The sequence below is a fragment of the Pelodiscus sinensis genome, chromosome 1, assembly GCF_052426305.1.
Source record: "Pelodiscus sinensis isolate ZL-2025 chromosome 1, ASM5242630v1, whole genome shotgun sequence".
Taxonomy (NCBI): Eukaryota; Metazoa; Chordata; order Testudines; family Trionychidae; genus Pelodiscus; species Pelodiscus sinensis.
Window position 1 is genome coordinate 118,569,513 of NC_143052.1, and position 27,876 is coordinate 118,597,388.

Sequence of the window (27,876 nt, forward strand, 5' to 3'; positions counted from 1 at the left end):
CGCGCAAGACGAGTTTATTGCTAGTGTTGAGCAGAGATGGGCCCACGCTGCAAAGTCAAACCTGGCTCTGAACTTCCCTTAAGAATGAAGATGTTTTCAAGGTGATCAAAACAGGAGGGGTTTTTTTTTTGACAGAACTTTTTGTTTATGCTTTTAGACATGTTCCATGGAAGAGGAAATCAGGAAATTATAGCCCAATCCAAATGCTGATGACTCATTTTAGAAAATATCTCCATTATTAAAAAAAAAGTCAGTTTCTTCCAAAAGATCTTTAATGTTTCTGATACACTGCTACTAGGTATTAACATCACCTCTTAGGGTCTGGTCCAGGGAACAATATCTGCACCTTCCAGACCAGGCATTTTTCCAAAGGCTATGGTTGCCAGCTGCATGGCAAACTGACCTCTCAGAAGATGAGGTCCATAGCAGGGAGTAGCAGAGTCATTCAGGAGGCCTTATGCCAGGGGTGGGCAGGGGTGGCATACTCCTTATGCCAGGAGTGGGCAGTAATTTTTGATAGGTGTGGGCTACTCCAAGAACTTGGAAAGGACTGCATTCTTCCATAGTAATGGAGGAGGTGCAGGGTCTGGAATGGAGGTTGGGTGCAGAAGGGAGCTTACAGTAAAGGACTGGAGTGCAGGAGAGAGAGTGGGGTCTGGGAGGAAGTTTAGGTGAAGGAGAGAGTTATGACCTGGGTTAGTGGACAAAGGTGCAGGGTTTGGGGTTTGGACCTTGGGCAAGAGGGGGTTGTGACTTGGGGAAGGAGACTGGGTGCAGGATATGAGAGAGGATATGGATGGAGAGGGTGGGGCAGAGGGTTTGTGTTGTGACTTGGAGGCAGGGGATTGGAGTGCAGTATCTGGTAGCAGATATGGGTGTAGGAGGGAGGCAGAGAGTTTGGTTGTGACCTAGGACAAGAGAGAGCTGTGTCCTGGGGCAGGGGATTGGAGTGCAGAATGTGGGAGGGGATATGAGGAGACAGAGGGTTTGGGTTATGTGGGGCAAAGGGTTAGGGTGCTAGAGACAGGCTCTGGCTGGGAGACTTACCTGCTTGACTCCCAGCCAGCAGCCTTCCCAAGCAGATTCCCCGCCTACCCCGCCCCCGCACTAGCTGTGGGGCCATGTGATTTCTGAACAGCCATGAGCCTGAGGGGAGGAGGAGAAGGTGATTCGCGACCTGCTGGCTGACAACAGGCAGCTCCCATTGGCCAAAACTGGCCAATGGGATTATGCTGGTGGCAGGAGCTGTGTGCTAACCCTTTCCTCCCTTCCTCACATAGCCCAGCAACGTCCCTATTTCTCAGTAGCATGCAGAGGGCAGGCAGGAAGTCCATGGGCCAGATCTGGCAGCTGGGCGGGCTGCATCTGGCCCACAGAGGGTATTTTGCCCAGGCCTGCCATACGCTGTAGCCACTTTTGAGTCTGTATAATCTACTAAAGCCACTCCAGTTCTAGGCCTGGAGCAATTCCTACCCCCATCTACAGGGGCTGAAGAATGGAGGTGGCTGGATCTCAGGCCCAGCTTGTTTTCTTTTTTCTTTAAATAAGAAAAACCTTTTATTGGTGGTGTGAGCAGGGCCATTCTGCCCAGACTGATTGAAAGAGAGTGTTTGTGGAGGCCTGTACCTCTGCTTACTGGAGGGGCACTAGGAATATATACTTTCTTCATTATGAAAGATGAGGGCTCCTTTGCTCCATCGTCACTTTGTCTAGGGTGAACAACAAGCTAATCTTTGACTCCAAGGTTCTCTACACTTCCCTGTGGCTCTGCTTCAGCCAAGGATACATCTTCAGGGCAGAATGACCTTTAAAAAATCTTCCCTAGCTCACTGAACCTCAAGGACTCTGCATTAGGATGCAGACGTTGCGTTGAATGTGCTCAATCTGTCTTTCTCCCCTCCCCCTGCCCAAACCCCACTGTTATTCCCCTGGGGCAATCACAGGCGGCTGCGTAATATGTAGACTTAGACGTACGTAGCCTCAGCTGGAGAAGTCTCCCTTCAAAATGAGGAGCAATCTCTGCAGCTGCATGTGTAGAGAGACCTAAGTTGCTTCCTTGGGGCAGCAGCAGCGACAAAAGCTGGATAGGGCCCTTATTAGCAATAATGAGGTTTTTGTCATATGGAGAAAAAAAAAGAGAGACAGAAATGAAAGGAAGAAACAAAAAAAGAAAGAAAGAAAAAGAAAAGATTGGGAATAGTTGGGATTATCTCTGTGCCGTCTCTCAGGTCCAGTGACAACACGACTACAATGGGCAGCTTTCAGAACTGCATATGGTCTTCCTTCCGAGGGAGTTGATTAAGCGACTCCGGATGAAATTGAAATCCTGTGATTTGACCTTTGTCTGGCCTGGGAGGGCTGCAATTCGCATAACAATTTCCTTTTGTTCTTTGTTTGGAGTTATTAATCCAACATGAGCCTCGAATTAATCAGGGGTAGTGCGTTGTTACATTTCTAATTCACAGCTCCACTGCTTGTGTCTTTTTTAATTAAGGCCGAATGATAGCAGGCCCTAGCCCCTGATTGCAACACTTACTAACCACACATTGAGGGATGAAGAGGCTAAATAGGCAGAATGAGATTACTTCAAGGTTTCACTTAATTGTTTTCTTCCTTTAAGTAAAGAGCATTGAATGAACGTTGTTAATTCCAGGCTAGGAGTATTTCTTTTATATGTGTGTGTTAGGGTGGGGGAGGTTAGGACGATTGCAAGGAGGCCTCTGAGCTCTAATGGCTTAAGGATTTGTAAAATTGAAGCCCTTAGTTATTGATTTAAACCATTCTTCCTGCATCCCTTGGGAGTCCAAAGTGGAGGGAGAAGGAAAAGAGTTGAAGAATATTTAACTTCAGTTAGTGATGTGAATTTTCTTGGATCAGGTTTGACCCATTTTGCTTATGTCGATTTTTGTATGTTTGCTGATGGTTCAAAGGTGGGAAATACAAGAAGGCTGATGGGTAAGGCATATGTGCTGAGAGATATTAATCTCCTCAAAGCTACACAACAGTAGTAATGGCAATTAATAAAATCAAGGCAAGCCAGTATCATCACACAACAGGTTTTGTTCATGCTGAAGAATGCTCAGAGTAATATTTCAAAGGCAATTTGTAAATTTTTATTGTTGTAATTGCTCAGGGCTGCAAAGACCCATGTGCTTTTCCAAGGGAATGGTGTCGATGATCTCAATTAGATTTGTTCCGTGAAAATGACTCTGTGCCAGGCAGTTCCGAAAATACAGGCACTAAGGGTATGTCTACACTAGTCACCCTAGTTCGGACTAGGGTGGCTAATGTAGTCATTCGAACTTGCAAATGGAGCCTGGGATTTAAATATCCCGGGCTTAATTTGCATGTTCCCGGGAGCCACCATTTTTAAATGGCCGGTAGTTCGAACTACCTGCCCGCGGCTACACGCGGCACGGGCTAGATAGTTTGAACTAAAGCTCCTAATTCGAACTACCTAGCCCATGAGGAGTAACGGTAGTTCGAATTAGGAGCTTTAGTTCGAACTACCTAGCCCATGCCGCGTGTAGCCACAGGCAGGTAATTTGAACTACTGGGCAATTAAAAATGGCGGCGCCCAGGAACATGCAAATGAAGTCCGGGATAATTAAATCTCAGGCTTCATTTGCAAGTTCGAATGACTACATTAGCCACCCTAGTCCGAACTAGGGTGACTAGTGTAGACATACCCTAAGAGTCTGATCCTGCCACTTTTACTCACACGAGTAGCCTCATTGATTTTGAATACGAATTATTCCATATGAATAAAGGTTGCAGGATCAACCTTTTGGAATGGATATGAACTTGTGGGGAAGGGCTACTGCTTGCAGTCCGATAAGTGCTGGAACTAGGGGAGTTGTAAGTGGTTTCCAACATAGACTGGGTTTATAGTTTTGGTTCAATGGCTCTCAGCACCTCCACTAGACAAATTGTTCCAGCACCCCATACAGTCTCAGTGCTGCAGTTACTGTTGTGCAGAATTTCCACTGAGTTCAGCATGTGCTTTGTTCTTGTAAACTCTATGCGTATGTCTACACTACCACCCTAGTTCAAACTAGGGTGGTAATGTAGTCAACCGGAGTTGCAAATGAAGCCCGGGATTTGAATTTCCTGGGCTTCATTTGCATGTTGCCGGGCGCCACCATTTTTAAATGTCCGCTAGTTCGGACTCCGTGCCCCGTGGCTACACGCGGCACGAACTAGGTAGTTCGGACTAGGCTTCCTATTCTGAATTACCGTTACTCCTTGTTCCACGTTCTACGAGGAGTAATGGTAGTTTGGAATAGGAAGCCTTGTCTGAACTATCTAGTTCGTGCCGCGTGTAGCCGCGGGGCACGGAGTCCGAACTAGCGGACATTTAAAAATGGTGGCGCCCGGCAACATGCAAAGAAGCCCGGGAAATTCAAATCCCGGGCTTCATTTGCAACTCTGGTTGACTACATTACCACCCTAGTTCGAACTAGGGTGGTAGTGTAGACATACCCTATGAAATCTAGCCCTGTAGCTGCCAAGAACTAACTCTTCCTGGATTATTTAATTTCTGCAAAGAAGTGGAGTGGGAGAAGGGGTGAAGTATTTATATGAAATAGTTAAGATTTATGTACATGTCAGAGTTGATCGTACAAGCTCATACGGATACAACAGTAACATTGCAGCTCTGTGATGTGATTATAGTATTGCCTTTCTAAATTCTGCATGCACTGTGGCTGTTCCACACAGGATTAGTTAAGAGTGCAATGGAAACACCTCTAGATGGGTTCAGCAAAAGAAGTGTACAAACTCCAAAGGAGAAAGTGCTTGGAGGTAAAAGCTTATTTCTGTCTTTAGAGGTATATATTTTGCAGAGTGTAGGTTTTGTTAAATGAACATGAAAAGGACCGGCTATGTTCAGGCTTGCATAGAAAATCATGCACTTGAAAACAACAAGTAAACACCCTACTATCCTTCTCCCCTCAAAGAATCTGGATCGGATTTTGGTGTAAATTAGCATAGCTCTCTATCACTCTGTGGGGCTATTGTGATTTATACCAACTCAGGATCTGGCACTTTACTGTTCATTATCTAGAGCTATACAGTGGCATATTCTGGAAATACATATGTGAGCAGAGAGTGCCCATTTCCTTTGCATTCGTATTTCCAAAGCCAGAGTATGGTCTATATCTGTGGTGGGCAGCTGGTGGCCCATCGGGGTTCTATGTGTGACCCATGAGACATTTTGTTTACCATTGCCCACATGCAGGGTTGCCAGATTCCGCTAGTTTCCATTCGCATATTTTTTTCCTACCTAAAATGACCACACACACATAAAGCAAGGGCACATGAAGTGAGGTGTGTGCTGACTGCACACAACATTGACCGTGAGAGCTGTGTGCTCCCTCTGCATCCAGTCAAATCGCTGCTACAATTAAGTTATATATTCTAGGTATGCAAGTGCAGTTAACAAAACTACTCTTGCCCTGGAGACCATCTTGGTTACGACAATCTTGTGGCCCACTGAGATGGAGGGCTACTCATGTGTCCCACTCGCTAGCCTAGGTTGCCTATAGCTGGTCTATATTGTTGTCTTAGGTTGTATATGGCCTGATGCTACAAGGTGCTGAATGCCAACTACGACTCCCTTTCAGAAGAATAGGAATTGATGGCATTGTCAGTGCAGTCAGTTTAATTTGAGGGTGGTCAGAACTCCTGTAATGAGGGGTTTCTTACTTATAATTCTGATTCATACACCTCAGTTATTCTCTCGGGGTCGGAGTCTGATGCCCTTCTGTTAAGAGAGTTCCATGGAATCAGACTGTGGGCGCATTAAGTACTGTGCAGTGTGAGTAACTGTGTCAGAATTGGTCCCTCAATTCTTTATTTTGAATGTCCTCTAAATATTTTACATATATCCATCTTGTTCTCTCTTTTTTGATGGATGTTTGTGCAAAATAAGGAACATTTGTTCAGCATATTCAGTTTCAGGATTGAAATCTACGCTAAGCTCTTCTCTACCATTTAAATCTGTGTGTTTCTTTTTAATTATTTTATGGCTATTTTGTTGATGGACATTGTTATTTAAGGAGTCACTTACATAGTAAGAAGGCAGTAGGTTGAATGAATAACAGTAGCTCCATTTGTTGTGTGAGCTGTTTTGGATAAGATCTTAAAAACCAGTCTGTTGTGTGTTGTTTTTAAGATGCTATGGCACTCTTCATAACAATAGAGTCTGGGTGTTCTTGTCCAAAACTCCCTCTTCAGATTCTGATGTAGCAAGCTGTTCGTCATTTGTATATTCAATTGCTGGCCTTTACCTCAAAGATGGATGTTTTTCTGTGTGTGCTGTGCATATATTTTCAATGCTTTGAGATCCTTCTGAGTGAAAGGTGCTATATAAATATATGACATTGTTATAATTTGTTGGGTGGTTCTGCCCCATAATAGAGCATGGGATTTACTTTTGAAGCTTTTTGTTGCACAAATAGAACTAGATGTCCTTTCTACAGTGGTTGGTTTGCTCTCTCTGTAATATATCTTTGAGGATTCCTTTTAATTACACTACCAAGGGTGTTAGGCTTCTTGCCATACTCAGTATCCAGAGGGGCTGAGGGGCTAATGTTTTTTTTATCTGTGCCCAATGTGTTTTTAGTCTGCAGTTATTTATGGGGCAGCCCATTGGTCAATAGATCTCGAGTACCCTCAGCCATAATGTTCACAGTTACTGGCCCACAAATAAACAAGGGACTGCTTTTGTTGGTGCTGCTTCTGTCATTCCTGGCAGGTTTAGACAATTGATTGCCATTTATGAAATGTTCCTACTGACATCAAACACCAAACTAGACTTTTTTGTTCATTTGGCCTTTTTAAAAAAATGTATACTTTGCCATAATCCGAATTCATACAGAGCATGGGGGAGGCGTTCCTTGTGTCACTGATGACAAATTGTCCCTTTCCAGCATATCCGATCTCACCAACAGATTGTCACCCATTTGTCCAAAATGTGGGGTAGGTGCTGATGTTGCTTATCATGAAATCGGTGACAAGTTGCCCCTGGATTATTATTTTTTGTGTTATGTCTTCTTTTGGACATAAGGTAGAGATTACTATTAATGGTTCTTTTAGTTTCTAGGAGCTCCTCCCACTGTGCTGTCTCACTGTGATTTCCCCCCTCCCCGCCCCCCTTCCCTGGTTGAATGGTAGTCTTTGATGTCACACAAGAGAATACTGTTGGCTAACAGTCTGGAGGCTGCTTCATTTGAGCTAACCACCACATGAAAACAAATGTGATCCATCATATTTCATTAACTAGCTGCCCCCTGTTCGGGTGCCCTTTTTGATGTCAGAGCGCATCCTGACAGAAATCAGAAAGATATGTGTGATTAAGACTGGTAATAATACTTATTGCATTGTATTGTAAATTACCTTTCGGGGCCCCGCTACTTTATCAGCCCCACTGGCTTTGGCTCGGGTACATTTTTGACTACTCTGTATATACAGTGTATTAGCGCAATGGAGATCATTATGTGGCCTGTATTTGAGTCATTTTTATTTAAGATGCCAAACAATAAGCTGTTGATTGGGGGAACAAGAGGCGAACAATAATGTTCTGTGTCACATAATATACCACCATTTTCCAGCTTTGCTTTAGAAGGGCCCTCTTTATTGTTTTTGTATAAAAATGGTTCTTAGGAGGAGGAATATTTTGCTGAGGTATGTCATTATTTTGCAAATTTCTATTATCTCATCATGTTGTCTTCATTGTAAATTGCAGCTAATTAGGAACCTAGTTAGAGCCCCAGCTTTGAGGCTGGCTTTTTTGTGAAAAGAGCCCACCGATTACTGCACTACAAGAGAGGAAGGGAGAGAAAAAGGAGATTAATCTGGTTACCTAGGCGACACTCGCTTCCATCTGCGAGGAACAATACATTTTTGTTTCCTTGGCTCAGTTCAGATCTGTTTTGTTTAGGGGAAAAAAGAGAGAGAGAGAGAACGTAGCCCCACAACAATGCTGAATTCTGTCTAGCCCCGGCTTACCGGCTTCGATTCCTCTGCAAGTTAGGGGTCCCAGGGGAGTGGGAAGATGAAAGAGATAAGCTCCAAACTTGTCAAAGGTCATGACCTTGCCACACAAAGCCAGCAGTTTTACTTCTAAATCCCCTTCTCCCAAAAAGCACTTAATGAAATAATATACTGTGCTTCTCAACACCCCGTAGTCTTTATTAAGCAGCAAGGCCCCCGAGATTGTGAATTTAAGGAGTCATTTAAAACTTCTGACTAAACAGTCAGTGACAGCTTATATGGTAGATGGGCTGTTTTTCTGTGCGTGCAAGACAACTTTTTTTCAGTGTCTCCCATCAGTGGCAATGTCGTTTCCCTGACACACGTTTTGTGACTGCATTTGCACAAAAGGTGGAGGTCTGTGAATACAGGACAGTCTGATTTATTTAAAAAAAAAATCTCCTTCAGTTACCTTCACAGGTTCGTGGTTTAAAAGAAGAAACTAACCTGTGTCTCCTGTCATGCTTCAGTTTATTAGGCCTTTCCATCGCTGTTGCTTGCAATAGACAATGTAACCACATTATTGGCTGTGTTTTCTGTAGCTTGCCAGAGAAAGGCTGAGGTAATAACCAGAGCTGATAGAGCCGGGCTAAAATGCTCAGAAAGCCTCAGAAGCCCTTGAACTGAATTGGCTAAATCCACAGTCTTTTCATAAGCATAATGCTTTCTCCAGGTGTTATGCCATCATGTATAATGTTTTACTATCTGGTGGTGGTATGGATTATGACATAAAGTCACAAAAATATTGAAGTTACTGGTTTTAGCTTATCTGAGCTTTCAAACATGGACGACTGATCAAATCAGAACAAATATCAGGCTAACAATCCTACAGTCCCCACTTTGTGCTGTGTTAAAGTACTGTTCTATATTTCCTCGTCTGGAACAAGCTCTTAAAGGCTGTCTCATTGATGATGCTTGGCTCTCTTTGACGAGGAATGACAGTCATCAAATTTAAAAATACAAATATGCAGTTGGGATGAATGAAGGTACCAGATTTAGTTAGTGTGTATGCAAAGAAGCAATAATGATCTTGGAGTTAAACATGAGACAAGGCATCAGAAGATGACAGTTCTATTTCTGGCCTGCCACAGGATTTCTGCGGGACCTTGGCAATTCACTCAGCCTATTTATGCCTCGTTTTTCCTTTTTTCTAGAATGAGGTTATGTGATAGGGTTTCGACCCTACACAGAGACTAGGGGAGTGAAGGAGCAGTACTGGACAAAAGGGGCCTTGCCCCTCAACAGCTGCAAAGCAAAGTCCAAATGGAAGATCTGCTCAAAAGGTGTCTCTGACAATCAGGTAAGGAAGGCAATTGGCTGACTAAAGGGGAAAAGTGTGCAGTTTCTGGGGACAAAGCAATTCACAGGAGAGTTTCTGGACCATGGTAAGATCTAAGCAGGATGATAGAGGCCTGCCTGTTTTCATTCTCCTACTCCCTGCTGACAGAGAGTAACAAGACAGTAGAGTGTGTCAGCTGGGGAATGTCTAATTGACTGACTTAGCTGCTGGGACTGATTAGGAACGCCTGCTGGGGAAAAGCAGGCTGTGACCACGCCTCAGACTGAAGAGAGAACAAGGGAGGTAAGAAACAGCCCCAGGAGGGCTGATTGGGTCATCAGGAAGAAATGACCAAGATATTCCACACCACTCCACCGTGGGCAATGGCCTGGGCCTCTCTTCCCCCTCTACTGGAGAGGACTCAAAAGTTCATGATAATGCTATCAGCAATTCATCATCATGCTGTTCACCTTCTGCTGTAGTTTTGTAAAGAATTTCATATCCTCTTTGAACTAAGTTGCAGATTAGCAGGACTTCAACATGTATGCTCCTGAGGAAGGTCCCCATGAATGGTCAAGACCACAGTTTTAGATTTCATTCAAAAGATGACAGATGACCGGGGTATGTACAGAGCCCTCAACCCAATAAGGAAAGTGCTTTTAGTGAGAAAAGGGAGGCAAATTCACTGCTCCAGGAGAGACTGCCTAGGCTACCAGTCATGGAAAGGGGGGGATGACCTCCAGCAAGAACAAGGAATAGGAAATAAAGAGAAGGAAAAATTAAGTTAATGGTAGGGGGAGGAGGAGGACTTTCCAGCCTGACCATGAAGTACTTGGTTTAAGAGTTTAGGCAGTCCTAGAATCAAAAACCAAGCAGCTGGCTTTGAGGAAAAGATTCAGAGTCAGTCTTCAACATAACCTCAAGAATGAGTCTGTATCTTGGGTTCTGAAGCAGCTCAGTGAGATAAACTGTTTAGAGAGATTTTGGAAGTATTAGTAAGAAAAGGCTCATAGCTGCCTCAATCCTCTTAAAATGGTAGGACCATTTAGGGGGAATTTTGTTCTGTCATTCTGATAACAAGGAATTCTAATTCTGCATAAAGTACAGGTCCAACTCTATTTAACTTTCCTGAAATGAAGGACTATATAAATTAGAGACTGAAAAAGTCCATGGACTACCATGTCCTGATACCTTGAACGTACGGTTATTGTAGCCTTGCTTGGAAGGCCTTTTTATTCTATACGTATATAGATTCAACTGATGTTTGCAACTACAGCTTGAAACTCTCTTAACCGGGATTCTCTGGTCTGGTAACATCCATGATCCGGCACGGATGTTGCAGGTCCAGAGAGTCCCAGTGGATGGCCATTGGCATAGATCCCTGGGGGGGAGAGGGGTGGCAGGGTAGTGGGCTACCGGCAGTTAGTTGATGGCAAGGCTGTTCAGCAGGTAGCAGCAGGTCTGTCCAGTGGGATTGGGAGACGTTCTTGGCTGCCCTGCAACAGGGCCAGCAGGAGGTGCAGAGCCGGCTGGGAGGCCAGTTGGCTGGGCATGGGAGCTAGCAGCAGAGTGTCCAGAAATGATCTCCCCTGGTACGGCAAAATCCCTCATTTGGGACTGGTCAGGTCCTAAGGGTGCTGGACCAGGGAGTCCAACCTATACTTAGTGTCTCCACAGATGTTTTTGAGACACAGAGTGCAAAAAACTGCATTGCAGCCTGTCTGCTGTCATGAAGCTGTGCCCACAAAACAGCACCACCCAAAATAACACAGAGGCTTTGGTTCAAGACAGTCTCTCAGAGAAGAGTGCCACACATCCTGCTACTTGCAATGCATGGTGTTTCTCTAGGAGGTCTCTCATCTCAGTACCCATTTGAACCAACTCAGCTTAGCTTGTGAAACTGACAAGACCACACCGAGGGGTGGACATATTACACCATCCTCATTCTATGCTATATGTAGCATGAATAACTTGTGCTGCTGTAATTTTATGTTGTATTTTGACAGCTGTGCAGGAAGTTGGATGCAATAAGAGAGAGCTGTCTCAGTCCTAATGAGTTTATATTGACATGAATCACTTGGTAGGCTCCACAAAGGGTTCCCAGCCAGCACAGCATTTTAGCACATCCTGCCATAGCACTTCAGCCCAAACTAGTTTGCTACCATTTATTCTCAGATTGTTGTTGTTGCTCTGTAGGGCAGTTTCCTTTCACTCACAGCCCTTACCAGAAGTTCTGTATGGAAATGTGTGCACTGGGTCAGGTAACGTAAGAACTGATGCAGAGATTCAACCAAAGCCTGAACCAAAACCTGGCCATTTGAGGTTTGAAAAGTTTTTGTTAACTTCATTGTTCACGTGCCTTGGAACTTCTTGCCATCATGTGTTAGACCAGTAATAGTGACAGTGGCCTCTTTTTAAAGTGCTTTGAGATTTATGGAGGAAAAGTGTTATATGAGAACTAAGTATTATCGTAATTATTTATTTATCATCACTGTAGGAGAAATTTACGTATTTTCAACTAGTCTAAAACCAGGAAGTAAATAAATTTTGTGAGTCTAGTCTCATGAATTTTGTAACCTTATTTCTAGACAGCAAGGTTCAAATAACCATTTATCCTTTAAGACAGAAGCTCGTCTAATGTAACCTGGCATAGGCCCATTAAGGTCAATGGTTCTATGCTGTTATATACCATCTGAGGATCTGTCCTCTCTCTTTTGATTATTGTATGGCCCCCTTTCAAGATAGTACATGTGCACCTAATCAACTTTCTTGATGCTCATCCAAAGAACACTGCTAAGCTTTTTGATTAGCAATGGGTTTTGACCAAAAACCTGAGTCTGAACATCATCAAATTTGGGGAAGTTTGAATTCAGATCTAAACTTTTCATGTGGCCTCTAACTTTCGATGAAGAACCAAGCCAAATCCTAGATGAAGAATCCTAAACTTTGTATGAAGATCTGAAATCTACAGTTTTGGCCCTAACCTTGTTTTAGATATGATCCCAACACTTCAGCCCAAACTAGTTTACTACCATTTTATTCTCCGATTGTTGTTGTTCTGTAGTGCTGTGATCCCAACACTAGTTAACTCGAAATGGCAGGTAAAATGATAACTCACGAAAGAGAGAGAGATCATGGGCCCTGACTATATGATGATGTCTACATTCATAAGCTCTTGTTCTGGAACATCAAAATAAACTCAGTTAAAGAAGTCATGCAACGTTGTTAAGAAGCTGTCCGTCATAGGGACACACCCAAAAGATTAGCCTGGTGTGAAGAACTGCACACCACTGTGAGGAAAAAACAGGGAATCTTTTCCATGATGCCAGGACTGCTGTCCCTCAACAAATCCTCTTCCGAATAAACACTGAAAGTATTAAGGTCTGTATTTGATGTATTACAAACTCAGGAACTCACAATATGCCTTTTACAGAGGGCAGGGGATTTTGTGATCCTGTTTTCTGCGTTTGCTGGCACTAGTCTTGTATAGTTTATTTAAGTCCATGTGTTTTCCTGAGTAACAATGGAGGGAGAATTGCGGACTGGGGGCTAATCTGCTTTTGACCCCATCTGCACTATGACTACAGTGTTGTTGGTTACAGTAATGTGGTTCCATTTATTAGTATAGATTAGACCTAATGATGTTTTAGCCATATTTTGGAATCATTCTAAAGCACTGGTCACTGTTAAAGGACATGGCTAACATCTTATCTTTTTATACACTAAAATGGAGTCTCATTGTACCCATTTTGGTAGCGGGGAAGGAAATTGTTTTATAACAGAGTCCTGGACATGAGCGAAGTTAGCCTAGATGGGCCCTTAGAGGTAAATGCAATGCTAATGGACCACTTCCTTTCTCTTTTTTTCCCACTCTCTAACATCCTTCTAAATAATATCCCCCCTCCTTACATTCTCACGCCTAAAATCCATCTGCCATTAGCTAGCCAACAAAGAAAGCATAAAACACAGGGTGTATGCCTTTAGCTAAGCACTTTCTAGAATACAACTTGTGTCCGTGACTCAAGTGAGGGTAGGTTGGTTGACAAATGGGCATTAGAGAAATTATTCATGGCATAATTAGCAAACAAAGTGCTTTTACTTCTCTCTTCCTGTATTTCTTTCCATGGTGTTCTGGCACCAAAATGAGAGGAGTCTTTCAGTTCTGTTTTACTCTTTATTTTCTCTGCGATCATAAAGCTATCCTTCAATTTTTAAGGTGTAATAGGCTTCTTGAATCACAGAGCATGCTTGTTAGTTGAGTTTTCACAGGAGTGGTCTTAGTGGTTCAGTATCTGGGGTATTTTTCATTCTGCCTCAACCTTTGTACGATGCTCCAGAGGTGTAAAATGGGTGCAGAAATATCTGTAAGGGAAATATCCATGGTATAAGGCACATCCCTGGGTTTTGAATAGCTAATGGAACCAACCCTATGCTGCCTATGCAAATAACATATATGTTCTCTATTGCAGTCATGAAACATACATGTAAAGATCATAGAATCATAGAGCTGGAAGAGACTTCACGAGGTCATCAAGTCCAGCCCCCTGCCCAAAGCAGGACCAACCCCAACTAAATCAACCCAGCCAGGGCTTTGTCAAGCTGAGACGTAAACACCTCTAAGCATGGAGATTTCATCATCTCCTTAGGTAACCCATTCCAGTGCTTCACCGCCCTCCTAGTGAAATAGTTTTCCCTAATATCCAACCTAGACCTCTCCCACTGTAATTTGAGACCATTGCTCCTTGTTCTGCCATCCGTTGCTACTGTGAACAGCCTTTCTCCATCCGCTTTGGAACCTCCCTTCAGGAAGTTGAAGGCTGCTATCAAATCTTCCCTCACTCTTCTCTTCTGCAGACTAACCAAACCCAAATCCCTCAGTCTCTACTCATAGGTCATGTGCTCCAGCCCCATAATGATTTTGGTTGCCCTCCACCGGGCACTCTCCAATACGTCCACATCCTTTCTATAGTGCGGGCCCCGGAACTGGACACAATACTGTGGTGTTTTAGATGCTGCTTGTAATTATTAGAACTAGGAGCACTGGCTGTTGGGAATCTGGAAGCACAGGAAACAGGAAGGAGCAGGGAGGTGATGGGCCAGGCCTGAGTGAGAACTACAGAGGAGAACAGCAGCAGCTTTGTAAAGAGGTTTCACCTTTGTTAAATAAAGGCCTGTTGAAGTTTGTTACTACCTTGCTTGCATGATACAACAAATACTCCAGATGTGGCCTCACCACAGCCGAATAAAGGGGAATGATCATTTCTCTAGATCTGCTGATCCTTTAAAGGGACATCAGTACCATAGAAAAAGGCTCTTCTGGCTACTTAGTTGATAGACTTTATCAGTCTGTGGAATTCAGTCACAATATTTCCAATCCCAAATACTCAGAAATCATAGAGCAGATCCCAAAGAATCATGAGGTTGGCTTAAAAGTCATGGGATTTTTAAAGAAATACATGTTTCATTCTTTTTGTAAGCATCTGCTAGTTTCAGAGTCAAGGGAGAGGGCACTCAGATCTCTACATTTCCCCAGATTTTTTCTGTAACCACAGGTGCTACAAACTCAGCTGTTGTGGGGTGCGGGTTTTTTACGCAAGCCATAATCCCTTGATTCCATGAACTGCAGCTGTGAGAAAACCCCTAAATATTGTAGTACTCATGATAAAATGAGTGAATCTCAAAAGATTCAGCAATTCAGTGTGTTTTGGATAAACGCCCTAAAGCTTAAGATTCTTGTCAGCAACAGTCAGTCAGGTTGGGTTTGTAAAACAGGTCTGGAAACATGGCAGATTTCTCATGAGCTAGTCAGTATTGAACCTCTGGCGTGGACAGAAATAACCTCTTATGTACACATGTGTGCGCACACACACGTACGCAGACACCTTTTGAGGTAGAGGAGTAGTAGAGGCTTCATTTGCAAGGAAGAGCAACACATTTTTTTTAAATGTAGTAGTAAATGGAGTGATTCCCAATGAATATTTCACAGTGCTCTATTTCTGTCCCTTCCTTTAAAGTGGTTCTTACTGAGCAGGTGTAAAGGGCCAGTTGAAAATGATTTTTCTGTCTCAAATTACTGCACCTGCTATAGGTCACACAAGATGAATTTAGCTGAATATTTTGTTCAAGTTGTTTACTTGGAGCGTATGTCAGCTCTTTGTGTAGAAAAAGTATCAGGTCAGTCTTCTCCTATAAGCCTTGTTCCTGCAAACACTTTGGCACCTACTTAACTTTATGCAGGTGAAAATCCTTGTAAGCAACAACAGAGGAGCAGAAGAACTCTCAAAACTATTTAAAGGAATTTAAAGAAAATGCATTCAAGACATGTATCATATTGAAAAGACACTCTATCTCAAACAGGATTTTTTAATAGGGCTCTTTCAATGATGTCATACTGACAGTATCCTTTTAAGTAGGTAATTTGTTGAAGTATTCTCTGCTAGTGCCTCTGCTGGACCTGAACTGTGGCTAGTCTGAGCTTTTCATTCTTTAGGCTGCCAGTGTGGAACTTTTTATTGCACTGAAGTTACTAATAATTGGAAAAATAAATAAAAAGGGAAATGGGGGGAACTAAAGGTCTTCAAGCCTTGAGGAGTAATGTTACTAGTCAGATTTGAACAGAAGAAAGCATGGACACAAAGAGTTTTATTAGTTTTGTACAATAGGCACAGTTTTACATTTTTTCTGAACGACCTGCCACCTCTGGATTATTTCAGCTTTTAAGGATACTCTTGCTATAGAAAGATTTTTACACTATGTAACTGTTTCAGCAGCTAAATGTGGCCAGCCAATCATTCAGACTGGCTGTGAATCCTCACATCTTCTGTGGCATTCAACTTTTATGCATCCAGATTGAAGTTGATTAAGTTTTAAAAAGTTAGGACTACTTGAATGTAAGCATTGTTGACAGTTTGAGGAATCGTTGGACAGCCTGACATAATGTTATTCATGATGAAAGATCTGTCACTATAGATCAGGAGTGGTACCAGAGGGAAATGTAAGGCTACGTTTTCAGCTTGGGATGTGGGGATTTACCCTCACAAGTTCTATGAATAATGGGAGTTTTGCAGTTAAATCCTTGTGTACCATTCTGAAAATAATGCTAAAAACATGCCTCTGAGTATGGCTTGAATTGCACCTATCATCAGCCATTGGTTGGACATTGAAGATGATCAACTCTGAGTAGCAGCCCTGATGCCAACATCCTTCAGGTGCTGTTAGGGAGTTGGAGAGCATGTGATAGTAGATTGATGGAGCCAACGTACGCTACCAGTGTGTTTTCTCTCTTTCGCCATTTAAACAGCCACAAACATATGTCTCTTCAAACCAGAAATTCCGTATCTGCACAGCACTATCAAATGTCTTTATGCCCAATAAGAATCCTCAATCTGGATTTGGTTTTCTTCATTTTATTCACCCAATCACGTTAATCAGAATTTTTGGATTAATAGGATATTTGAAAAAGCCTGCTTGTGCAATTTCATCCAGATTTTGTGCCTTCTTTTCTCTGGTTCCAGTTCTAATTCCCTTACCTGTATTGAACGAACGGTACCTTCGTCTGAGTGACACCCGTGGAGTTAATGTGTCCAGAGAACTGTAAATACAACACAAATAGGGATGAGAATCTACCTCTCAATGATCACTGATTTCTGCCTATCCCTCTCCCTATCAATCAAAACTGAAACAATTATAAATGGCACTATGTAAAGGGAGCTTGTTCCCCGTCTACCTTACTCATGCCAGTCTGCATGATGGAGACTCTGAAGCCTTAATTGATGTAGTTGACTTGTCCTGCTGCATGAGCGCTGTCCCACCCTCCACTCTTTAGAATGAGGCATGCGGTAAGCAAATAGCAAGCCGAGTGGGAATGGCAGCAACGGAAGAGTGTCAGTCTGCTGATATGGAGGGAAAAGGGTGCTGAGGTAATCCGTAGCCTAAAATATCTGGAGATGCCGGTGAACTGCTTTATTCATATCCACCCATAGCCCTCAAACATACACAAAGCTTGAGAGTTCTCCATATGGGAGCCCATCAGATCTCACAGTGACATAGAAGAACAGACAGGGAAAAACACAGAGCACAAAAACATTTGAAAACTGGAATATGTGTGTGTGTGGGGGGGGGGGGCGCGGTTCCTCCATGACGGACACAGCTGAATGTAAACAATAGCTAGGTTTGGTTATTAAACTACTTTGCTCGGTTGTGCAACTGAGTGGTTAACGGAGCTATTGATGCTGCCTAAGTACCCTGGCTTACAAGGCATTGAGTGCTTCCTGGGGGGGTGTGGAATGCCCTCAACTCCCACTGTGTCTCTGAATGCACATTTTTTTGGACAGGGACCTTATCTTCCTCTGTGTTTGGAAACTGATTAGCATAACCTGAGCACTACCATAACACAAATAATATTACAATAACAAATTGAATTCAGAACAGTTGATGGTTAATACATCTCTATTATTCAAATAGTTTTATGGCTTATCCTTTAAGTTTTCTTGCTTGTTAATTTTTGTTGTAATTCTATCGGAGAAAAGAAAACATAATGTGCTAAACATAAAAAGCAATGTCAAAAAGGTTTGTGTGCTTCCACAGAAATGTCTCCCACCTCCCTTCTAAGCTATAGCCTCAATCCACTCTTGTCTCTGTTTACCTTTGAAGTATTGTCTGCCATTGTATAGCTATAAAAGAATGATCATACTTTGAAATACATTGTTTTTGTAAAGCCAAGGTTTCTAGGGTAAGAATTCTTCCCATCTATGACAGAATACCCTTGAAGCTAACAGTGGCTTGATGAGGGTAGTATGGGACTCTGGAAATAATGGCAACATTCACACCACCATAGCTGAGGCGATGTTAGCACTGCCCATTATAAACCATATTTTCATGGGGTTGTCTTAGCTTGTAAACACTTCGTCTAAGATGACACTTAACATGCAAACTCTCAGCCTGTAAGCATGCATTTTCTTTCACAGATTTAAAAAAAAATCTGTTTTGCTGGTTTTTTTCTTCTTCCTCAGGAGGGTCTCCTCTCCTTATAATTTAAAAATAAATCGTTTTCCTTTTTAAAGAAATTGTTTGGGCTCTTGGGCCTTCTACATGTTAATCGCCTTTTGTTTGCACATGGGTGTCCAATATATATATGCAATAAGGGTTCTGTCTTGCAGCCTGCTGAGCACACTCCTGCTTAAAAGCTAAGCATATGCTTAAATGCTTTCCTGGATCAAGGGTCAGGTGCTCAGCACTTTGCAGAAGCAAAGAGAAACAAAGGCAGTGTGTGAGCCAGGGAGTAGCCATCTCTGTTTCTGATAATAGCACGGGTACACTGAGTAACCTAGGACAAGTCTCTTGTTGTGTTGGTGTGCCTCAGTTTACTCCATAGCAAAATGGATATAGGGATACCTCTGTATCTGATTTATTAATGTTTCCAAAGCCCTTTGAGATCTTTGACAATCACCATATGACAACTGTCCCTCTAAATGATTCACCCTAATTCAACATCTAGAACCCTCTAGTGCAGGCATGTCCAAAGTCCGGCCCGCGGGCCAATTGCGGCCCGTGTTCCGATTTAATACGGCCCCCGCTTCCTCCCCCTCTCTTGGCTCTCCGGCGCTCTTTTGAACTGGCGCGCCCAGCGCGTCGCTTCGCCCTGCCCCCGGGCCGCTGTGAGGCCGGCGTACCCTGCGCTCTCTGCCCGCCTCCGACCCTGCGGGGCCTCCGCCTTGGGGCTGAGAGTGCGGGGACGGCCCTCACGCATGTTCACTTCTTCAAATCTGGCCCTCTTTGAAAAAAGTTTGGACACCCCTGCTCTAGTGGCTCTGGATACACTGCCTACCTTAAGACAGCATAATTTGCACTGCCACGTTTCACTCGGCCTTTACCAGCTTCCATGCCTGATGCAACATCCATTTGTTGACTCTGGTGCTTCCAGTAATTTCATGGCCATAAACTTTGCTAAGACCCTTATGGACACAATTTAGTGTAAAACCACTCCCAATCATATTGTGTCTATTGATGACAACCTGTTTTCTTCAGGCCTGGTTGCCCATGAGACTGCCCCTCTTGAAGTCAGGATCACTATGAAATTCTCCTGTTCAACTTGGACACATCACCATATTTTCTAACTGTTGTTTCTTGGCTGACACGATGTGAGCCACACACTTAAGTTACTGTCAACAGTCATGATTCATGGGACTGAGTACCAAAATCCTAGTAGGTGACACACATAGATTTATTGTGCATAATTCTCAACATTTTTAGAGAACACTGAATCTAGTGCTTTATACACTGCTGATGTCCAGGATGTAGTAAGTTCCAGTACTCCCAGCGAAATACTGAAATCTAGCCAATAGAGTAAATAAAAGGAACGTGGACACTGTCCCCTCATCAGTCTTAGGAATGTCACATCGATCTCCAACCAGAAACCAAGATCCTGTTTGGAAAAATCTATGCCTTCTTGGAACATCACTCATTGTTCTTTAGCAATACTTCCATGAAAATCATGAGAAAACACTAATCCATCCATTGACCTGAAAGCAGATGTCACAATCCTATTTGTTGGGAAGATGGTTCACTATATTTATGCAACAATTATCATACTTTTAATAGAATTGCCATTAAGGTAGATAATTGTCCTATATCAATAAATTATTTGGTAGACTATGCTCCATGAAGCTGTTCAAGTGTGATGTTCCCAGGGTTTACCATTCATGCAGGTAACAAATAGAAAATGATGTTCTGGATTTGTGGTGGACATTTTGAATAGTGGTGATGCCTTTTTGTCTTTCAGATGATTGTTACTTTTTAATATTTTATTAATGATGTTTTTAGGGAATTTTAGAGCAATTTGTGATGCTCTACCTGGACTGTATTCGCTGGGAGTATTTTGAGGGTGAAGGGTGCATTGTGGCATTGTTATGCCAGACTGCAAGCTTTGGGCAGGTTTCGAATTCTCCCCCAAAAGAGTCACCCCATTGACCTTACTGGAGATGTTCCTCCCAATATAGAAGTCAAACTACACCTATGTGTTATTCTTACCTAACTGGAAAAACACATTCACTTAGTGCTGGAAAATCTCAGGCAATATAGGTTATATGCAAAACTAGAAAAATGCAAATATGTCAAATCTACCATGGAATGTCTAGGTTTTCCCAAGAAATGTTCATAAAGTTTAATATTTTCTTGGTACAGTATTTCAAATATTTACTGATGTTTCATTAAGGATATTGCAAGACTGGTATTCCCTATGACTGCACAGCTCTGGGAGAATGCTCAATTTGCCTAGACTTGGGAAACTCAGTCTGTCTTCAACCACATAAAAGAAGAATTTATATCTGTGCCTTTCTAGTGCGCTCAGATGCAGCAAAACTCTTTATAGTTGAGGTAACCAGTGTGGTGATCAGAATTATACTATCACATGAACATAGGCCCTGAAATCTACTTAATCCACATGCATTTTATGCCATTAAACTAACACACATGGAGCATATTTATGAGATCTGCAATAAAATACTACTCACAATTAGAGCTGCCTTCGAAGAATGGTGCTACCATCTCATGGCTGTCTGATTTCTCATCCAGATATTAACAGCTCACAAAAACATAAAATATCTGTGTGCTGCAAACCCCCTGAGCAATGTTTTGACATACCTTCTGAACATCCAGAAGCCCCCTAAGGGGGAATATCTAGGTGAAAGCTATAGAGATCAAGAATATTTACATAATCCTCAAACCTTGTAATTTTCCCAGTGCACTAGTACATGGGGATTTTATACCTCTCATCCAGTCCTCATTATCTAACGGCATTAGCAGCAGAAGCTATGTTGACTCAGAATGCCACCAATGACCAGCTTCCTCACTCAGCTGCCTTATCACACATGGTATCCTTTATTTTTAGAGTCTTATCTCTGTCCTTCAGCACCACATGTGGCTTAAAGTAGTCAATTTTTTGTCTTGATTCTCCTCTGGCAGGCCATTTTAGCCCCTTTTTAAAACATGTAGTTCCTCAAAGTTTTAAAACATCTAGTTCCTCAAAGTTTCTGTGTCCACTAGTTTCTGGTGGCCACAGATGCAGCTCTTCATCAGGACACATGAACCCCCTGCAATATTTTCTCTGGAAGAAAGATTCTTCTGTACGGACCTTTCAGCACCCTCTTGCCTTTGCTAACTGCATTTTGACAGTGGATATTCATTTCTATGGACTTTTATAATTGACCTATATATTTTGGAGGGCATTTGAGTCATTTTATTCATAATCAACCACCTGATTAAAATATATTTTTCCCATGTTCCATATATCTTACTGAGGAGACCAAACTTTTTTATGCCACTGAGCTGGCTAGCTTTTTTTTTTTTTTTTTTTTTTTAAACTCGTGTCTTGAAATGTATCTAGGATCTTCACTGACCAGGGTCTACCATTTATTTTCCATGCATGACAAAAGCTTTTTAAGTTACAGTACAGTAAGTTATGTATTTCTTCTATCTATCATCCTCACACCAATGGGGCAGGCTAAACAGGTTAACCAGATCTTTTAACAATATCTTCATCGTGTCATTAATCAGCAAGACAACTGGGTCTCACTTCTTCCTTTTAGCAAATTTACCTACAACTCTGCCCATGTCTTAGCTCATAGAAGCCTCTTCTGTGCCAAGTATGGACTGTGTTTGCAATTCCATCCAACCTTATCAAATATGTCTTATATTCTACAGCCAAAATTTAGCATTTGTATGATGTCCAAATAGCACTGAGAAAACGTATCAACTCAGCCAAAAGGGCCAACAAATGTTTACCAACTAACACGATCAGGTAACCTCTTAGTTTGTTATCAACATAAGATAGGATAAACTTATAAAACAACAAATAGTCTGGTAGCATTTTAAAGACTAACAAAACATGTAGATGGTATCATGAACTTTCATGTGACAGACATCTGAACAAGTGGGCTGTGCCCACAAAAGCTCATGTTATCATCTACATGTTTTGTTAGTCTTTAAAGTGATAGCAGACTACTTGTTGTTTTTTAAGTTTATCCTGGACAGACTAACTTGGCTACCCCCTGCAACTTTATAACAGATAGGGTTATCATCACAGAACTTTGCATCCACTTGACCCTCATGTAAACTAGATTATCAGTACCTGGGGTCATTGTCACATCCATGTGATTGCTTAGCAGGGACTAGTGGTGTGGACTTCATTTAGAGAAATCAGCCTAATGCAGCTAAGTTTGACCTAAACTAAGTGTTTTTGCGGAAAAGTGTCCGCACCAATCTAGATGCTCTTTTCTGCAAATGCTTTTAATGGAAAAACTTTCCGTTAAAAGCATTTGCGGAAAATCATGCCAGTCTAGACGTAGGCATAGTGTAGACCAAGCCTTAACTCAAGGGTTGGTAATAATTTTTGATGGGGGCCACTCCAAGATTTCAATAAATGGTAAAGGGACACACTTTTCTATGGAGGGGGTCTGGGGTCTGGGATGGAGGTTTGGTGCAAAAGGGAGCTCAGGGTAGGGGACTAGAGAGCAGGAGGGAGCATGGGGTCAAAGATGGCTGCAGGAGACGATTCTGGACTGAAGGAGGAATATAGGAGAGGGTGGAAGGTCTGAGAAGGAATTATGACCTGGATCAGGATGGGAATGGTGACATGACCTGGGGTGGGGAATTGAGAGGATGGAGGGTCTGGGATCCCAGAGGCAGGCTGTGGCTGGGAGGTGCTTACCTAGGTGGTTCCCTGCCTGCTGGAGCTCCGGGCTGCTCAAGATGGCTGGCTGCTCTCTGTAGCTCTCTGCTCCAGACACTGTGAGGAGAGGGAGGGTTTGTGTGCTGCCCCCACCCTTAGAAAAATCTCTCAGCCCCTTTTGGTTAGTTTCTGTGAAGTCTCTCCCTCCCCTTGGCACCTAGAACAGAGAACCACAAGGAGAAGCTTGTTGCTTAAAGCGGCACGGGGCCATTTCGAAGTGGCTGGCTGCTCTGTGCCTGAGGATCCTGGCAGGGCAGCCCGCATGCTGAATCCAGCAGTGTGGTGGGCCAGATGTTCAAGCTGTATTTTGTCCACCCTGCCTTACTCTCTGCTAGTCAGGATCTGCTCAACACAATAGCTGCATGGCTCCTTACCTGGAAGGTGTTGCATTGTGTTCTCAGAATAAAGCCTGGTGCTGCTTCAGCTGAACTGGCTGTTGTGTTATCTTGTTCCATGACAAATGTGATTTAAAAACCTCGTGTGAAAGATATAAACCAAGGCGATATTTTAAAAAGAAAGGAAGCTCTGTCCTGTAGTGTAAATGCTATGCCGCTTGTTTGAACAGAGCATGTTAGTGAACTGTCTTTTTTTTTTTCAATAATATTGCATTTTTAATGTTGTAAAGCCTTGAGCAGCATGCCTACTTGTTGTTATGCACATTTGTGGATTTGCTGTGGACATTGTTATGCAATGTTTGGTTAGTAGCAGCTCATCTTGTTCCATGTATCTTAAAAATCAGTATATACCCTATGATGCATCATATAGAGCCTTGTGGCGTGGTATTCAGTTTCATACAGGTCATGTAATAAAGGGGGGCGAAACACCCAGGATGAACAGAGCTCCAAACACATTCTGATATTTCATAAAGGCATTCCATATTTGTGAATAACTGGTTCATGATTCTCTTAGTCACTGGTATGCTATAAATCCTGGTTTTAATTTTGGGGTGTAGGGAGGAGAGAAGACCTCTTTATCTGCATTATGTCAAATTGTCAGTACAAAGCTCATTTTCTGTAGATTTCCTTTCCTTCTGGCAGAATAAAGCTTTCGTAAATAGATGAATTCTTTGTGGTTTGGATGGATTATTTTGAGTTGGGCGTGGTGCTGTTCAAAGGACATTCTCTATGTTTGTAACATTTGTAATAACTTCACCTGGACTATAGACTTTATTAGATGAGATGTAGTGATCCATTCCGCTTCTTAAGACCAGATGACTGCCTATATTACTTGCAGCTGACCATTGGCATCTATGAAAAAGGGTTTTTTCCGGTAGCTATAAGTTATATTAAGAAACAGGGGTTTTTCCACTTCAGTTTTTAGTTTTCTTACCAGTTACCATCCCATGTAGTGTACTTATTCAGCTATCAGATTGAGTCCAAGAGTTTGTCTATGGTTACCTGTGATCTGTCTGAAAAGCTTGTATCTTTGCAAAGTAGTAGGCTTTATAGATGTTCTGCACAGTATGTATCCCTTTGCATCATGTCCCTCCCTAACACTTTCTGTATACAACCAATAACTTAATAGAAATTAATTGTTATAACACAGAGAAGAGAAAGCATACAGATAAGGCTAGTTATTTTTATTATTCAGTTCACACTGGTGCACATGAACCCACCCAGGAGCTATGTCTACAAGCATTAATGACGTGTTACAGGACAATAGACTGACAGATCTCAGGTCGCTAAATAATCATCCCTCATGATGACTGATTCTGGACATACCAAAGGTAATAGATATATGTTTGTTCCATTGGGATTTATGTCACTTTGTGGTCCAGTTGTTCTAGACATTTTGTCCATCCAAGTAGGAGCATCTGCATAGAGCAATAAAACAGCCTGTCTCCTTGGATCAAACAAAAATGCTTTCTGATGATTTGGTCTTTTCCATACCCATAGTGCTCCTGAAGATTTGTTGTTTTAGTTTTTATTGGATATTCTTGGATATAAATGAGGACAGATGCCTTTTAAAGCTGCCTCCGGAAAAAAGAGAAGCAGTTTTAGACGACTTCCCTTAACCCCTTCTCCCAGTGTGCACCGGCCTGTGGTGGTTGGTAAATTAATAAATTGCTGCAGGAACCTAAAGTTTGGACAAAAGGACAAACCCTGCAAGGTACAATTTAAAACAGAACTGCTTGGAAAGAAGAGGCCCTGCAGCAAATTATGATCATATATGGCCTCAGACTTACTTTGTGCCGAGGATCCACGAGAGGAGAGTCAATCATATCAGACAATTGAGTGACAGCATGTGTGCACATAGATAAACATAAAATAAAATAATCCAAAGAATAAAGAATATGATCCATGAAACCCCCTAAAATGTCAGGGTCCTCTGTATAAAAACAATTGTTCAAACCTAAACTTCTCTTCTTCTTCCATTCCACAAATATGCTCTGTTTCTTTTCCTTTTCTGTTTCTTATTTCCTGACTTTCTCTTTATCTTCTTTCTGCATCCTTTTCTGGCCACCCTCTCTTCTTACTGTCTTTCTCTTTCCTCATTTCTTTTCATCTTCCTTCTTCTCTCCAAGGAACAACTTTTTGTTATGTAGCTAGCAGAAAGAGCTGCTTCTAGTGATGAAATCTACCCTGGCTCTGGGGGTCACTGAATCTGGCCCTTAGAGGTATCTAGGAGAAACACTTGGTATGTTGACATACTAAGATGAAGTTGTCATGATGGCAATTTGGATTCCTGTCTGGTTTGACAGTATTTACTTTCCTTGCAGTTTCGGTTGAAAAAGAAAAACACTGCATCTAGGGAGTAAATGCACTGCCTGTAGCTTGAATCCGGTGCACTTAAAAAAATGCATTATTTTAAATATGAATATTGAAATGGTTACTGCCATCATAAAAGAAAACATGTAATTGAGCTGAGCTCATTTACTGGGAGTTTTGTATCTCTCAACATTGTGTAGATAATGTGCACTTGCTAAGCCTGAAAACTGTTGAAAGAAGTGTAATTTTTAATCTTAGATTTTCCTTGTTGATAGGCTGATTCTGCAGTTGAAATATTTGTCTCTGTAGTTTCTATTCTATCTAAAGTTAGTAATATTTGTGAAGTCTCTTAGTTGTTGTTTTTTTTTTAAAACAAAACAAAAGTATTTTAGTGGTTGTGCCAGGTGATGCATTGCCAGTCCTGGAGACTGAAAAAAACCAAAACTGCTGTGCCATGATTTGCTACATTGTTGCAGCTGTGGTTCCCACTTATATTCGGGAGGGACTAGTTCTAAGAGTAATTAGTAGGTAGTCTTCAAGTCCATTCAAGCGTGGCCTTAAAACAAAGATCCCAGTCTACCCCAGTTGTGATCGTAGTTTTGCTTTGTAGACCTCTGCCTATGTTGTAATGGTACTAGTGAAATCATAATCAATACTGTCAACCTGAAAGAGATCTGGTCCTATGAACTATGCAGTTCTTTGGTCCATGTTGACTTGGGCTCCTCATCTGTAAAAGCTGGTGCCTCATGTAGAGCAGATTACATACAACGGAAAGGGTTATTCGCTTTTCATTTTGCACTGAAAGTTCAATGTTTTTCCTCTCATTTAAAAACAAACAAAATGCAACTAATTAGAATAATTTGATTGGAGGAATTACTTTTCAAAAGCATCTGTCAACAGACACTGCCAATATGGATTTAAAATTGTAATGTATGGTATATTTTGTGAAGCCATTTGCTCAAGGCCTTGAAAGATGTGAGCTGCAAATAACATATTTTGAGGCATTAATCTAAGTGAAGAAAAAAGTAAGAGCCCTCAAATTCTGCATGCAGCTTCCACTAAAGACAATTGAGTTATACAGTAAACTTCCGATAATCCGGCACCTTTAGGACCCAGGGGGTGCCGGATTATCAGATATGCTGGACTATCAGAAGGGGGAGCTATGAGGGGTCTGGAGTGGGGTGGGAGGGGATGCCACCCCAGATCCCTCATAGCCCCCCCTTACGATAGTCCGGCTCTACCCCAGGCGTCCCTGATTCAGCCGCTGCTGGTCAGTTTCAGGAGCAGCTGAATCAGGGATGCCTGCAATAGAGCAGCTGGGGTGCTGCTGGGTTGGTCCCGCAGCACCAAGGGGCAGCGCTATGGCACCAACCCAGCAGCACTCCAGCTGCTCTTGGGGACGCCTGGGACAGAGCAGCTGGGGTACTGCCCGGTTGGTCCCGTAGCGCTGCCCCTCGGGGCTGCGGGACCAACCGGGCAGCACCCCAGCTGCTCTTGGGGACGCCTGGGGCAGAGCAGCTGGAGTGCTGCCGGGTTGGTCCCGCAGCGCCAAAGGACGGCTCCCTGCTACGCCGCCCACCCCTCCCTCAACGTGGGGCTCCTGGCCGAGTCTTTCCTCCCACCACCACTCTTTCCCCTGCGGCCCAACCTTCTTATACCCTCACTCTGTGGTCCAGGAACATCCATGGTCCTGCCGGTTAAGAAGGTCCTGGTTAAGGGAGGTTTAACCTGCAGTATTGTGTACTAAGCTTTGACCTGGCAAAGCACTCTAGTGGGTAAAGAAGGTATTCCCACTTCTTAACAGTTTTATTCCCTCCGATAAGGGTCTAAGTCACATAATGTCTTCAGAATGTGTTGCTCTTAATTTGTTGGGTTTGATATCTAAACTATCATGCATCAGCCACTGACCTACCATCAATCAACTGAAATGCCTCCGTGCCCTTTCCATCCATTTGTGTTTTCTCTCTGTGTGCTGAGAATTGGATTGAAAGCAATGTGCCAGTGATTAAACAATTACGCTGTCCTTTGGAACTGGAAAAGCTAGCTATTCTTTTTTTGGGGGGGGGAGGGGGAAGAGAGGGTTCAGTTGTGACCTCTAGTTTTGCATCTAGTAGACGATGACAAAGTGG

General features: G+C 42.6%; 1 protein-coding gene across 6 annotated transcripts in view; it reads left to right on the forward strand.

The window, feature by feature from the left end:
* The window catches only part of SOX5 (SRY-box transcription factor 5), an 895,980-nt gene that overhangs the window by 442,497 nt on the left and 425,607 nt on the right, over positions 1–27,876 (forward strand). For 5 of the 6 annotated variants that reach the window (XM_089769671.1, XM_089769670.1, XM_075898182.2 and 2 more), the window contains one exon: positions 9,189–9,334. The exons of the other annotated variant lie outside the window; for it this stretch is intronic. The gene's annotated coding sequence lies outside the window, so the exon portion shown is untranslated. The remainder of the gene's footprint in view (positions 1–9,188; positions 9,335–27,876) is intronic. 6 annotated transcript variants of the gene reach the window in all.